The sequence below is a fragment of the Dendroctonus ponderosae genome, unplaced genomic scaffold (assembly GCF_020466585.1).
Source record: "Dendroctonus ponderosae isolate FM_Combo_2020 unplaced genomic scaffold, Dpon_F_20191213v2 Dpon_F_20191213_1, whole genome shotgun sequence".
Taxonomy (NCBI): Eukaryota; Metazoa; Arthropoda; class Insecta; order Coleoptera; family Curculionidae; genus Dendroctonus; species Dendroctonus ponderosae.
The window spans coordinates 20,159,429-20,176,015 of record NW_026017110.1 but is presented as its reverse complement, the minus strand read 5'-3'; the positions used below and the strand labels follow the sequence as shown (position 1 = coordinate 20,176,015).

The 16,587-nt window shown below is 33.1% G+C and overlaps 1 protein-coding gene across 1 annotated transcript in view; it reads left to right on the top strand.

Annotated features, from left to right (window-relative positions):
- LOC109542198 (headcase protein) overlaps window positions 1-12,384 on the top strand; it is a gene marked incomplete at its 5' end in the record, with an annotated part of 154,650 nt that extends 142,266 nt beyond the window's left edge. Inside the window, 1 exon segment of the mRNA XM_048660982.1 lies at window positions 1-12,384.
- Window positions 12,385-16,587: the final 4,203 nt, after the last annotated feature.

The following is a 16,587-nucleotide window of genomic DNA, read 5'->3' as shown; positions in this document are numbered from 1 at the left end:
AATTTTGATCCTGAACAATTACATTTCGATGATAAAAATATCATTTGATGGAAATATGCTGATAAATACGCCTTTCAAATACTAAGAGCTCTGTTCATAAATAATACGCGATGCGCATTAATTTGCTGAAAATATGTACTATTTTGAGCTTGTACTTGCCAGAATAACATATTATTACTCTTGTTCAATTTTTAAACCAACCTTCCATTTGCATTACATGAACAAATAAAAACACTAAACTGAGCAACGACGTCAATCGATTTTTCTTCTATTCCCCATTTCAGTTAAAAGTGTCTGCTGATAGTTGAAAAAGTGTTTCAGTTACTACATTTTCCACTTGAAGCACAGCAAAAAGCTAAAGCTAAAAACTAACTAATCAGTTTTTCATTTTTCATGACATTTGTTTACTTTGAACTCGTTATGTTATTAGTTTATTATTATTATATGTTTGTTAGATTTTAGTAGAATTTTTTTAAACTTAAGTCCACAATGGACGTTATTTTAAAGTGAAAATTGTGATTAAATAGGTATATTTTAAGTTTTTGTATTCTCGAAAGTACCACTTACGCAGTGAATGAAGGCAGTTTTATTAATGTAGAAGTTGTTAAAAACATACGAAAAAATGTTTAAAAGAGTGAATCAAGCAATCTGTTTTTAATGTCCGTTAGTAGATAGATTTTCTAGTGTTATATATACATACATACATACATATACGGCTCCTATGTTGGGTTTTTTGAAATTGTGCATCATTAGTGACAGTGGAGAAATTGAGAGAAAAACTTCAATTCGAGAGAGCACACAGGGCTTGATAGCTGTTTTGGCAAAACCTATATTGTTTCTAACTAGCTTAATTTCTAACAAGTTTTTGATAATCATTTTTAAATATTTTTCTTAGTATCGCTAAGTTAGCTAATATTACCCCCACTTTGCTGCACCTTGCTTGGTAAGTATTTTATAGTTTAATTTGTATTTATTAAGTAGCTCATAAAGGCACTTTAAGTGATAACAGATTTTTCTGGTAAGTAGCTTGTGTTATGTATGTAGATACTATTTTAAATAATAACATCGTCACGCGTGACGGAGGCAAATATTCCAAGTTATACTCTAAGTAGCCCTAATACGATAGACATTATTATTTGATTCATTGATTGATTTATTGAGCTACTATCAGGTCTAGCTGCTCAACGGAATTAGAAATCAAACAACTTTTTGGGAAATCGCGGAGAAATATTTCGAATCAGAATAGCGCTGTACATATAACTTTATACGTGATGTAAAGTTGCTGTGTCCCAATAACTAGTGATAGTGTTACTGCGTACGGTCCAGATAAGTAAGAATGAGGAAATATCCGGCGTGTTTGAGTGTGCATTTGTGATCCCGTTAAATATCACTTCATCCAAAGCCAAAACCCTAGACGTTCTTTATATTCCTTCAATATAGCGCATATATGATGATGTAGACATAGTGTTACAAGCAATGTGAGAAAAATGGATCTACATTGATTTTTTCTAATGGCGGAAAACCTAATTGTCGAATGCCGAAAAATCAGATGTGAATAACGCTGGTTTCGCATTCTGAGTTATCTCAGGGTAGGGTCGGTCTCCCTGCATTTATTGTTACAGGGTGCTCCAAGAGAATTTGCTTTCAAAGTGTTCACATTTCCAGCAAATAAATCCCATTAAATTTTAACGCATATTTTATAAGAAATGGTGTGGAAAGTGTTTTATTGGAGGTACCATATTTGTTCTTTTGAGTCTTTCTACACCATCATGTGTCTAAATTTGTTGCTATAACGGTTCATAAAAATTGCACAGGATTAATTAAATAACACATGCTATCAGGATATTTTTGTGGCTATATACAATGGGCTTTATTATGTCACTGAAGCTTGTGCAGTGAAATACCATTTAGAAACATTAATAAGTAGAGCGATTTTTAATTCTTGTTTTGAACGTTGCTTATTCAAGTTAAAAAAAATGCCGATTTTACGAACCATTTCAATATGGGAAGTTACTGATGCTTGTGCTATTCAATTTTAGATTTTTTCTATTCAGAAATATAACGCGGTTTTACAAATAAATAATTTGCAGTCGAATGTTTTTGATATTCTTCAGATAAAATACCTCGACGTGCCTTGGGATTTTATCGCTAAATTATTTAGTCGCACTATTTTCTATGCAGGATTTTGCAGAAAATCACTTATGCACATTTTACCCGACAAAATTTGAAAGTTTTGGTATATAATCTAGGATTATGGTTAAACATGTTCCGAAATGAAAATAAAGAGATTCAAAATTCCCAGTTCCGCAAAATTAACAAGTGAGAAAATTTTTCTGTAAATACACGTTTTCCGTTAATGAGCTCACCTTCTTAAATCTTAAAAGTTTTAGCTAACCTTAACAATATTAATAAACTTTAAATTTATTATTAATTTTAGAAAGTCTTCTAAGTTATATATCTTCAGAAAAATAATAATGAAGTTTTTTAAAGGCAGTTACGTTTTTAAGACAATAATGAACACTTTCGTCGCACTTTTAGTATTTTTAATATTTATTGAAACATTTATTTGTTTAATACAAGTTAATAACAACTAATTTGGCTGTAACTAATACCATTTTTTAAATTTATTTGTCACTGTTTCGCACTCACTTCACATTTCCTTTTGCAAGACGAGTCTTAGGAGTTCTAAACTAATTTGTTGCATACAAGTCTGCAACCGGAAACGTCTCTGTTTCTTCGTCTTGTCTTCTAGCCAGTCTACAGCATGGCACGAACCTTTTAATAGAAAACTTGTCCAAGTTATAAGATTGTATTTATCATGCATGGGTAAATAGAAAAGTTACAAACAGGAGTTAAGCAAAAGTTTGCTCTTTTCGAAGTTGTTCAAGCTTGTGTATAGGCGACCCATTTCAGGAGCGAACTTTTCATATTATATCTGATGGCTGGAAACTGTCCTATTCAAATTTCACGTATAAAACAGTTCATATTGTAAAGGCGGAGTTATTAAATGTTATTTTTGCGTTCTGGTTAATGTTTGGAAAAATAAACACTTTCTTTTCAATCATGCTATTGTCGACGAATTACCATGCATCACCTATTGTGACAAATGTCCTGTGGTTTTGGAGCACCCTGTATTTTGTATCCCATTGTCGCTACAACCTCCCCTCCCTCACCATAGCCTTTTTAGAAACGGACGTACAAAATCACTCAGTAGCCGCTCAGAAATAAAAATATATCCCGCCAAATACCTCTGAAGTGGATCAGAATTTAGTCTTTCGCGTGTGGAAATTCTAGGAATATTTCCAATCTGAAATTGAGTAAACTCGAAAGCGACTACAGGAGGAAATTGCGAGAAGTGCGCGTTTGTTCGTCATATCGGAGATATTCGTAGGATTTCATGAGGAAGAGAAAGTGGCAGGTCTAGGAAATTGCTTCAAGTACAAACCGTTCGTTACTTTTGCAAATTTTATATAAATACATTCTAATCAATTGTTGAGGGTAAAGTAATTCCTAACACAGTTTTAGTGAATTTCGTTTAATCGTTTCTCTCATATATGTTGAGTTCTTAGGTCCGTATAATTTCGCGGGGGCAAATATTCGCATCATTTTCAAATAGCTTTTATACCTATCGGCTTGCATGCAGGATACAATTTTGGTAAAATAAAAGAGTGATTACAGATAATAGTTTAATGCTTCACTACCGCCCCGTGAATTAGTCCATCACTGATAGCAAAATGAAATTACTTACTTAATTGTTAATTACGTTGATATTCTGAATTTACTTTTAGGTAATCGTTGTGTTTTTTGCCAGGCTATTTGACTCATTGCCTATCGATACCCAACCTGAAAAAAATATTGTCGACGCAATCCGATTCTTCTCAGAATCCGGTAGAGCAAGAGCACGATTCGGGTTCTTCAGATAGTCTTGCCCTTTAAATAAAATTACACACGTACCTTGACATTAACCCAATTCGTTATATTAACAACTATTGTTTCCGTTTCCGATCAATGCAAAATTATTCACTTTCAAGTTAATATTTCGTGGTGATCCCTCTTCTGACCGACTTTTTGCGTGTGCGGGAGCTCAGTATAGTAATATCGTTGTGCATAGAGTAGGATCAGATCTGTAGACACGAAAACGATGCCTCGGTCTACTTGCTTCCGACAGCTCTTGATTTTTGAGATTTTCTAAAGAAGGCTTGAAACATCTGACCCAGTGAATTCTCATGCATACGTTATTTTTTAATGTGAAACCCCAGTTTTGTTATTAAATTTTATCTTAAGTCGACTCATTTTTCAGTAAGCTCTATCATCGGGACTTTTGGCCATATTCCAGCTGAATTTTTTTATACTTGGATAAAAATACATACTTCCAATAATTTTTTGGAAATAGAAACCATTTTCGTTCAGTACTTTTTTTGATACTAGAAGCTACTAAGCAACAGAGAAGTTGATACAGAAATGATCCAAAGTTTGGCTCTAAAATTTTATTTTTATCTTTTATATTTATTATTATTTATACAAAATGTGAATGTCTTCTTTGAAGCGTTTTGGACTTCAACCTAAAAAATGCACTTCATAAATGCCTAAACATTATACAGATTGTACCATATTCAAGCTTCCATATTTTGGAACACAAGAAAAGTGACAAGGCAAAACTTAATTTTTCTACAGAGATGAAAAAATGATATTAATTGAAATAGTGATTTTGGTACACCTTGGATAGCTATAATAATATACCTACAAATTTCAATGTTAATAAAATTTTAAAACATTGTTTAAATTCTACTTATTTTGTCTTTCAATCTGCTGATCCAATATTTTATGATGATTTTCAATATCCTGATCATAACTATATTTTAAAAATGTTGAAGACAATTTCTGAAAATTGGAGATCATTTGTGTGGAAACTTCATAACCATTTGAACACAGAACACACATTAGTAATTTCGTGTTTTCTGTGTACGATATTTTTTAAATATTTTTCTTTGGTACATTCTGCTGCTTGGCTTTTTTCAAAATATGCATTTCAAATAGTAATGTGCTATGCTTAATTTTTTTCTGTTATAGTGCCTTGAACTGACTCGCATTCAGTTTTAATTAAGGAAAAATTCCCTCACTGCATAAACGCCTGTTTTTGATTAGCTACACAGTCCTCAAATACTATCGGATAATTTCAAGCAACCATTCTAAAATCTCAAAACATTGAGAGCTGCAGTAGAATATATTCGCGGCCTACGTAATATAATAATCGGTCTATGTAAGACAATTATACTGTACATATTATATTCGCTTACTTGGTCTTTAAAATTCAAATAAAGCACATTTCCTTCGGTACTATTTTATAGTAATATATAGTAGATGTAACAAGCGTAGCCTTTTTTACGTACAGCTTAGATTTAACAAAATAATCGTAGTTCTAGATGTATTTTAAGCAATAGTCGTCTAAGAGTGTTGGGTGAATTTGGGTAGTTCGAACGACAACTGAATTTATCAGGCAACTATCAGCATACTCTTTCGACTATTTGTTTTCGAATCGTGTATATAAATAGGTGTAATAATAAAAAGTGGCTTGGGCACCAAAGCTGGTGCGAGGACCAAACGTTGTTGACTGTGTTATGTAGCTGAGTCCGTTCAAACGGACAAAGGCATCCATAGTCAGCAGTCAGCACTTCGCCCCAATGAGGCAAAGCGGAATTTCTTTATCCTAAAAGATGATCGAGTCTCCCACTGAGCTGTGCTCTTTCACTTTTATAAGGCTGTCGAAGCACAATACAAAGGTGAACTAAAACAACATTGGTTCCAGTAAATCTGGAAACATAGTCGCTTTAGAACCACATCACGAAGGCAAAATCAGGGTAAGGGTCGTACCGTTTATATTGCACCACATTTAACGATTAGTAGTCGCTTTTCGGCGTAGATTTTAGAGTAACTTCTAAGAGTAAGGTTTAATCGCTTTTGCTTGCTTATGCGTTCATGCTGCCAATCAAGAAACAATACTTTACTAAAGGGACTTTGAGAGGTGTACTGCCGAATGTTAATACGTTATGCTTAGGAAACTAAACTGTGATATTTATCAATATTGATTCAATATTTTGTAAGTATTTTGCTCTTTCCGAAAATAGAAACCACTTTTAACAGCATTGAATAGTCATCGAAGTAATTGAATAGTCATCGAAGTAGGAATAGTTATTTTATCCAACTGAAATAAGACTGGGGACTTAGTGTCTTCAATCAAACTTTAAATGTCTTCAATTTGCATTCTTAACTGAACATACAATTGTAATTTATTTTTATTTTTTTTTCAATGCGTTGTTGTTTAATGTTTATTATGCGTTTCTACTTTATTCCCTAGTGTTTCGTTCATTTTCGATTTGTATGTGTTAAGTGTGTAAAGTCCAATAGCGTTTCTCGAGGATTTTTCAAAAATTACCGCATTCCGCTTGTGGATTGAAAACGTCATTAAACCGCAAGATCCTACCAACCTAATATCTTCGTGATAATTGCAAAGTATAAATACAAGATACATTTTCGCTCAAAATAGAATCCATCTTTGTGCTACTCCACTGCTTTTAATATCACCATTTTCCCAATTCTGCTGATAGGTAAGACTAAGTTGCGCAAAAAATGCTGCTGGAAGTGATCTTCAAAGACTTTCCTCATATTTCTAGTTTGATTTTGTGTATTATATAATTTATTTTTCGGTTAGACCTTAAATCGTTAACATTTTGGGTCTAAAGCCTAATTTCAATTCATATCTGTATTGGTATGTTAGTTTTCTGTGCCTAATTTTATCATCTATAAAGTTTTATCAATCCATTTTATAAATTGTTTAAGATTTTGACTGATTTCGATTCTTTGTTACATTTGTTTTCGTGAATGTTATTCTCGTTATTAAAGCTGATAAACTGAAAATTTTATTCTCTTAATGAATTAATCTATTATCCAGTTTTTATTTCTACATTCAGATTATGTGGCGATTAGTATTATCTGGTGATTTTTTGTACAAATATCTACCTTATTTGGCTAAAAGCTATTGTGAATGCTTTTGAACGAAAATGTTATGTTTATTAAATACTTTAGCTGGATGTTTGGAAAAGAAATGTGCATTGTAGATGTATTTCTAAATACAACAAAATCTAATCGTATATTCATGAAAATATTTTCTGAAGTGAATCTTCCATAAGAAATCTTTTTACAATTTGTGTAATAATTGCGCTGAAAACAGACACTCGTCGCATGTTATAGTCATTCTCGTGATAAAATCGTATTTATATAAATTAACTCATTTTCTGTTTATCCCCTAACAGTTGCTACTCATACATAAAACAACTAATTGAAAACGATAGCTGTTTTCCAACACAATCATTTATAATGTAAGTTCTTATACTGACTTAAATATGCGAATCATTTTTGTAGTATTAACATCCGGTACTAAATCGAGCAAAGAGGCCCGATTGGAATAATTACTAGTAGACATTTAGGGAAGTTGAATTTATAAATTAGGCTTAAAAATTTGGCGAAATTTGAAACGTTTGTGATATATATTTTTATACTTCTTAGCATGTAGAGTGTAAGGTAGGATTTTCAAAATTACAGCAAATTAAAAAAAAACTGGGCTCAACAACCGTGAGGATTTGTTTGGGGGAGTTCGATCCTCAACATTTGCTATTGACTGGGAAAAGTATTGTTAAGAAACTATTGAGTGATAAACATTTTTTACTTAAAATCGATATTTGGAAAATTGACAAAAAAGGAGATGAAAGAATTTTTTATACTGAATGAATTTTCAATTAGTATACCATTTTTTACTACTTAAGATAGGCGTAAAAATTTTATACCTAGTAAGTTAATGACTTGCTTTAATATGTAGGGATTATTGGATTTTTAACGGTATAGATTTCTTGCTTGGCAGGCAGGCTCTTTGCTAGTGCATGTGTGATCGACAGAACAATATAGTGCCGTAATTGTATTTGTGATTGGAAATGACAGGTTCGCGAGAATAATGTAAGTTACCGTCCTAAGTCTCATCAGAATTTTAGACAATTGCAAACTAGGTAACCTAAAGCTTTTACTACTCATTGTACAAAGCCATCGCCGATTTTTCATCCGAATCATCCACAAAATGTGATTGTCTACTACGAGTCATGGAAAACAATCATAATAATTAAGTATCCCTAGAAGGCTCACAAATTTCTAAACATTATCTACCCGACTTTGGGTAGCGAAGTTTAAAAATTTTAGGTCAGATTTAGGGTTGTACATTTTTAAATCAATTTCCGATAAATTAGTCAAATTTTTTCTCGAATAACTGCGGATCATCTGCAACAAACTGATGATAACTAACTAATTTTTTCTAATGAGAACTGCCATCCTAGCCTAAAGTTAGGTCAAAGTTACGCACAAGCACACCAAGACTGCAAGTCTCAACAGATTTACCTCCAACAACGTTGCCAACTACACTTACAACGTTGCCAAAAGTTGTCTCCCATTGCCGATAACGCCATTGTTCTGTTTGTCACCAAACATTTCCTATCAAAGTACAAATTTTTTCTTCACACCGTTTTTTGAACAGCAAAACCTATTCTCTACTATTATTATATACCTACTAAATAATCATTGATGTTGTAGTTTTCGTGAGGTCCGCAAATCTAGCGGCATATTTAAATATAATGTAGTTTTTTGATATAGTCGCTAAGATGCTCCCTCTGTGTTTTCAATTAAACATATTATTGTTGCGCGACGTTATCGGATGTATTGTGTTTTTCCTTGAGGCGTCGTGTCTAGTCAATCGATGATATTGTAAAATCAATTTACAAGATCTAAAGCTGCAGTATAAAATCGAAAACAATCATCGTTCAAAAATATTAGTTGGTTGTTTTGAAGCGGAGCGTGATTCTGAAAATAACTCCTCCATCAACGTTTTCCTGCCCAATTTATTTCCAGTATTTAAATCTCGATACCCAGAAACAGTATCAGAAACCACTCTTTTCTTGGGGTGTTAAATCGAGTGCTCTTATTTGCTCTGTTGCGACATAATCTATTAATAACTAAAGTAGAATTTTGGTTTATTTCTGCAATATTAAAAAACACCTAACTTTTTGGTAAGAGCGAAGCTTCCTCATATTGAAAGCCCGTAACAACATTTAATCGTCGATGTAAAACTTAATCATTTAAATAATCTAATCCATAAACCATTACTAGCAGTCCTTAATATAAACCGCTTGACTTTTGAATAGGACCCTCCTTGAGCACAGGGTGATGGAAAGGGAGAAAAAGAATACAATTTCACGTAAAAAAAATCACTATTTTCTTGCAGATGCACGTTCTTAAAGGCCATCGATTTGGAGTCTTGAGCACGTAATTTGGTGATTGCTTTAGTGGTGTTGGAGGAAAGCACTGTTTTAAGATAATTTTGTTTGTTATCAGTAGGGCATTAAGTGACATTATGTATCATTAAAAACTGCTAGTTTGAGTTAGTTGTGACTTGAAGTTACAAAAACTTTCGACGACTTCTTTAACACTGGTAGAATGGAGGGAATTCTCATCCAAGCATAGACTTTCTTCTTTTGCAGCTAAAACCGTGTAGGATTATTCCCCACGTTAGCCCCGAAATATGCGTAGCTATGAATTGAATAACAAATTATTTCTTGGACGCCCTTACTTGAACGCCAAATTGCAGACTGTCTCTTTTTCATCTGATGCACAATTTTATTTTTTTGCTGCAGCTTGCAATTCTGCCTGATCTTCAGTATCATCACCGTCAACACTCATTTTCGTTCGCCGTTTTTCTTCATTAAGTTGCTGCTCTCCAGCTTGATCTTCTTTCAGTAGTTCAAGCGCTTCACATGTTTTTTCCAACATTGCTTTTTCCTTTCTCGGCCCAGGAGTTATGCTTCTAAGTTATTTTTTGTATGGTAAACAGTTATTCTTGTGAACGGTGGGTTTTTTGGGCGACGGAAAAATATCTCCAAGAGGAGAGCTTAACATGAGTCTATATCAATTTTATTAATGTCCACCAACTTCGGATAACAATATCTAATAGAACGGTACTAGATGCATCTGGTATCTCAAGATCCGATTCTCATCTTTCATTCCCATTTTTTGTGTTGTCATTAGTTTGTTTGGGTTCTTCCAACTTGGAGATTTGCTCTGTCGTCATTTTGTGCTTCTCGAATATACTTAATACTCCAAAACTAAAGCGAAGTTGAACCGTCCGATCAAGTTGTCGATGTGTCGCTTGGTTAACGTAGCGACATGTGCTTGTATTGTGTAATGGAATGGTGTTTAATTTTGTCTCGGCCTTGTCTCTAAACCGGCGCTTTGTCTTCAAACCGTAGGCAGGTACGCACTTAGTTTACCTTCATTTCTTTTGAAAACACAGCTGATTTCAACGTCTTGTGACATTATTTGTTTCATCTACGTCTACTAAGAAGCTCATCCGTTTCATTTCGACATTACCTTTTAAAAGTAGCCTATATGTATGTAGTACATTACGGGCATCGTGCAGTTATGGACAAAATTTTCACATTTTGCCATTCACAAAGTGTGCAGGTCGTGCGAGCTTCGGGTACATTAAAAATATATGAGAACATCGAACAGTCCACTTAACCAAAATTTTGAGTTTTTTCACTACACATGCAAGAACAATGAGTTGCAGTCTCTAATGCCCTTTTAAAGAAGAAGCGTTGAAGGTAGTAAAAGAATAGGTTATAGTTTCGAAAAATACCACATAAAGGATTTATCTGATTACGGTGACTCAAGAACTCAACAGTTCAATCAGGGAGCAGGTCCAATGTGAAGCATTCTCCCTTGAAATGACTAACTACATTTTTGCCCTGTCTAAAGACGAACTAAATCTAATCTAATCTAATCCGGTATAATATCGCCAACAATAAACAAACTCAAATAGATGCTGAAGAGGATTTAGCGAAAGCAACAGAAATAGATATTTTTCGAAACATCATAGAATAAATCAGGATGTTTGGATTGTCTTTGGTAGAGGCAAGACAGCAAATTAGTTTTACAATATCATAGATTGCTTACCTATTTTATGACCTATTAATGGAAAGTGTTGAAAGAGAAACGTATTTATGTCTGTTTATAGCGTACTGTAGTAGGGGAGGACGGAGACGGCAGGGGCGTCTTTCCTCAACCTGCATTGCTACCCCTTGGAGCTAGTTAGGGGCCGTACTACTTTAGCAGGTTGAAGAAAGAGCCGATAATTGTTATATCGTAATGTTCTTGCTGTTATGCTCAGGATTATTGGTATGAGTGGATTCTAGTATAATGCTATGTCTGGTTTCTAGATATCGGTTCATATACTACAATTCACGAGTTTCGCAAAGTTAACAAATTCATTGGGTGATCACTGAATGAGTACAAATCGCTGCCGTCTCGTTACCATCCGAATTTATTATCATTATTATTATTCTTCTATTAAAATATATTTTCAGAGTTTACCTTAAGCAATATCATCAGAGATTTTATTATTCCGTTTTGATTTATATTTTGTTTTGTCAGTGTATAGTAGCCGATGCGGTTTAAAATGGACGAATGCTCAACTGAAAACGAAGTAATTAAAATGAAGTTTCTAGAATAATACTAATCGCACCAGGACTAACTACCTCAAAAATTTTCGTTTCGTATCTAACTTTAAAGCTCCCGGTGTGCCAGCTACTTAGTCTGTTTTAAACATCGTATACACTGAAAAAAGTTATACTTTTGAAGAAAAGAAAGCCCAAGGAATTCGCAGATACCAACAGAATATGTGGAAGGTTTTAGATGATGCTAAAACAGTACCCCTGAAACAGTTATTCTTGGTTTTCTTTTTTAAATCGTTTAGCTTTTGATTGCCAAATTTTATTTAACAGATAGGAGTTGTGTATTCTTCTGCACACTCGACGTTTAAAGCAATATGTGCCATATACTCGTGTTATACCAAAAAAAATCTGAGTAGCAACCAATACACAACTCCGACATGGTGAGAAAATATTAAACACGTATTTTACTACTAGAGTACCTATGATAAAGCTGGCGGAAAGTTATATCGGCAAAGAATCCTTCAGTGTAATTTGTAAATTATATATTTGTAACTCTAGGCTAATGTAACTTTAATCAGTTGTAAGTTATATAGGTGCGTATACTCCAACTACAAAAACGAATTAAGACACACTTGAATGGAATATTCACAGTTTTTATGGTTGGTCAGTATACGTTTTTTTTATAATAGAATATGTGGAAATGTTATAATCGTGAAGAATATCAGTATAATATAATGACACTAAATGATCGAGCTTTTATTGGCTTTTTATAATAATGTAATACGATGGGGATTACACATTTTTAAGGCATATTAAATATAACCATTGTCTATAAAATGAATTAGTTGAGTTTTATTTCACCAACGTTTATCTTGCAATAAACAGCTATTTTTAGCCAAAGTTGTCAGTTTAAAGCAAATTTTTCAATTAAGTTGATTTTGGTATCGGTTTTAAAAAATAACCATTTGGTTAGAAGTAACTGTTTAGAGCTCATTGGCTCTCATCAGCTAGATGTAGGCTGAAAAGAACAAAGGAAAACCCTATTTCCGAAAACACATGAGCGAAAACAAAATTCAGGTTTCGGGAGTGTTAATTTTCAGGTGCAGATTGGAGCTGTAAAAGGGCGACGATATAGCAAAAAGTGTGTTTTAGAAGACAGAAGGTTTGTTTATATAGGGTATCTTTCAAGGGACGAGTGGAACATTCGTGTCTATTGAGGCAAGAACGATTACACGTACAAGAAAATGCAAATCCTAATTCATTTTATGCAGGACCACGATTAGAAACGGTATTCGAAAAGATGGAGCCAGATGTTTAGCAATAGAAAATACATGTTTTGAATTGGTCATCACAATCTTCACATCTTCATATCTTTATCTCATCGATGATCTTTGGGAACACTTGGATTGGGAGATTCGCACGCACAAGAAAGGGTTATGCTTTTGACGCACTCCACACTCAATGGCTAAACATTCTTATGGATAGATAGATAGGATGGTTATTCTATGAACTATTGATGTTAAGAAAAATTTTTTATTGCCATATTTGGGTTAGTTTGGGTTAGTGTTATGATTATCATAAAATGAAGAGACACATTTGACTTTGGTCCACACCAAACATGGTAGATTGCTTGCTACTAATGCTGCTTGGTACTAATAAATCGTCCTCTATAAATACGGAGTCCTGTTTGTCTATTAGAAACTTTTACTAACACATTAACACATAATTGTATCACCTTTACTTATCAAACTTAGTGTTAGCATTTGAAACTATTTTTTTATCCTGAAAACCCAATCATTTGCTGCAAGTAGATCGAAGCGAAACAGAAAATACTGCTCCAGTGTGCTAAACCAAATCTATTTTCTGAAATCCTTAAAGATTGAAAAGATTCATATGCAGTGAAAGGCTTAAAAATTAAAGAACTGTTAAACTTATTTTGACAATTCTGCAATCTACAAAATATTATTTCGAAATTAATATGACACATTTCTGCAGGAAATTGGTAATATTTAAAAAAAATTGGATAAAAAATCAAGTAATTTTTCTTCTTATGCTGTAACATACTAAGTATTAAGTTACTTTGACTAACTACTACTTATTACTTATTACTAACTTGAAACGACAGAAAAGGGTTCGTGATATATAACACTTTTGCTGTCGAAGGGACAATTGGTTTAATTTTCTTATTAGATCGTTTCGTATTGCACCCTTTCCTATATGCTAATAGCACAGTTGACCGCTCTACCCCGTTCGAGGATCAATTTACTATTTAGCAAAACTTTTGCATTAAACCGTGTTGAAGTTAAAGAACAGTAAACAGTTTGGGTAGAATATTACCTGATAAAATAACATCAAAAACACTACTTTGAGTTTTGTTTGGTTTTGCATTTACAACCAATCATGTATAGGAAAAAAAATACCTGAAGATGTTTTATTTATATTAGTGATTGTTGTAAGGTTCCGCTTCGTATTATATTCTGATTAGGAAGTTAGTGTCTAAAATTGCACACAATCACTGATGACTTCAAAAATGAACAGACCGATCTGGATTTTATGGTACATTTCTTAATTTTTACAATAGTTTCATATAAATCGTTCTTGTTTCTTTTACATCCTAGACCCAGGTTAAATAATACTTTTGTTTATTAATAAAGTCAGCAACTCAAACTTGAGACCAATTGATAGAAATACTCGAAAAATGGAAAAGAGCAAAGGAAATACTAGTATATAGTTTGCTTTACTCTGTACAATAATTGTGACATATGAACTAAAATCAACTGATCCACCTAGCTAAATATTTGAACTTTTCATTAAGACGTTTCTTTAACTTAAAAACGTTTGCCAATAAAATCAGTTCAGTTAAATAATCAAACTTAAAACGAAAATATTTTAATATATTGTTGTAAGCTATGAATTTTGTTCAAGAAAATATAACTACAAATAACACTAAGAAAGCCATCCTTAAGATCCCAACAGAGTGCAGGAGAATTGGAAGAAAATTTGCTCAGAAAAGTTAATGGTGCTTGGCAAAATCCATCCTATTCTCAGTATGTGGAGCAGAAAAACATCTAAAATGATTGAAAACTTCCAGCACATATCAGCATTAATTTCTTTACGGAACTGCGACTGTGAGTTTGGATCCATAAACGATGAATATTTGGGAAGTTAAGAGAGTTACAAATGCTTCTTTAATGAGAGCGAAGCCACGAAAACGAGGGGACATCGCAAATGGTCAAATAAATCTGAGGAAGCTGAGGACCTGGAAATAAAGTGTGAAGATTTGAAAAAAGATCTGGACGGAAACAGCGGAAACATGTCTCAAAAGTTTTTTACTGATACGTTTTCCCTTTGAAACCTCATCAACTGTTAACCTTAAACATATTGGCAATATTGGGGTCCCCTTCTGCATAACCTTATTGTTTATTACTCAAGGGGCGGCCAACGTGATTAGAAAGATGATCTCTTAACGTCGTGGTCAGATGGGACTCTGGACCGAAGGGTCACAAATTCGAAAGGGTGATATAGGCGTGTGACAAACTCCCGGCCATTATCTAAACTACACATAACAAGCGGCCCCTTTGGGTAATCTTTAAGGCAATTTGCAATTAGGATGGGCCTATCCGTTCTCGCAAAGTGCGAATAAGATCAGAACCTTGTTGATTAAGATGCATGATAACGGGCGGCATCCAAAGGCGAGTTTAAAGGCAAAAAACGTTTAAAATATGTTTAAAAAAGGTGATTTAAAAAAGTTAATTTTAGTCGGCTTAGAACAGTTTTTCGGAGCACAACGCTTTCTTCAGATGAAAGTACTTGATGTGAATAATGGAATGAAATAATAACTAAGAACAAACACTTTTTTTCTAGTATAACTTTTTTTGAGCTTTCAGTCAGCCTTAGATTGATAGACTCCCTGTTTATGCTGTTTAATATCAATTGAAGAAACAATGCATAAAACTGACGAAAAATTAGGTTTTTCGAAACTAATATCGATTTAAAAATGAAAAATGAACATGAAAATGAATGCTAGTGATTCTAAGTGCTAAGTTCTTCAAACAAATAATCTTTTTTGAAATATCGGGAGAATGGTACGATGTATTTTAGTGAAACTCGCTGTGAATTTGTTCTTATGTAACATTCATATTTTGATGAAACTATCGAGTTGATCCGTTTTGGACAAGTGCTGAATTCTTGATTGTCGTGGTATAAAAACTACCAAAACTTTTTATTTGGTGGATGAAATCAACTCTTTTTTTGGTTGATGCACTAATCATTTATTTACAATTTTGTACTTCTTGTAAAATCTTGTAGCATTAATAGTTTTTGCGAAAAAAAATATTTCTCTTTTCTTGCCACTTAACAATGTTAGACATTAACTGCAAGCCAGACAATTTTTGTTAATCAAAGTTAGGTCAGATCGTCTTCTTTTGATCCAAAGAATATCCCAGTACCCTGTTGATCATGTGCTTACGGGACACCCTGTATAAAAATTACATGTAAAAAAATAAACCGTTTTAATAAATTATGTAAAAGTAATATTTCCTAATTCTTCCGCTTTATTAATTGCAACAATTGAAAATCTATTTATTGGGCTAGTTTGAATTAGTTTGCTATTTTTAGTATCTCGCAATATTTATAAAAAAATACATTCAACTACACTCTTAAGTTTTTCTTTAAAGAAAAAAACGACAGAAATTTACAACTACAATGTGTGTTACTAACTGTGTTACAAAGTAATGTTTAAATAGCTTTAACCATGGAAAAATATAATATTAAAATACAGTTAAATGTTTTCGCGGAATAAAAGAAGAAGTCACGTTTATGCTAATTCTGAATTTGCTCTATTTCAGAAACAAAATCCCTCAGAAATTTTTTTTACCACATTCATGGCATTTGGCAAAAACCTTCATGTGCACTAATTGATTAACTGATAGAAAGAACCTCTTGATTCAGTTTGCGAATTAAAACCACAACAGGTCAGTCAATCAAGTTCTATTAAAAAAGCTACGTATAAAGCAAAAAATTAAGAAATAATATACAGGGTTGC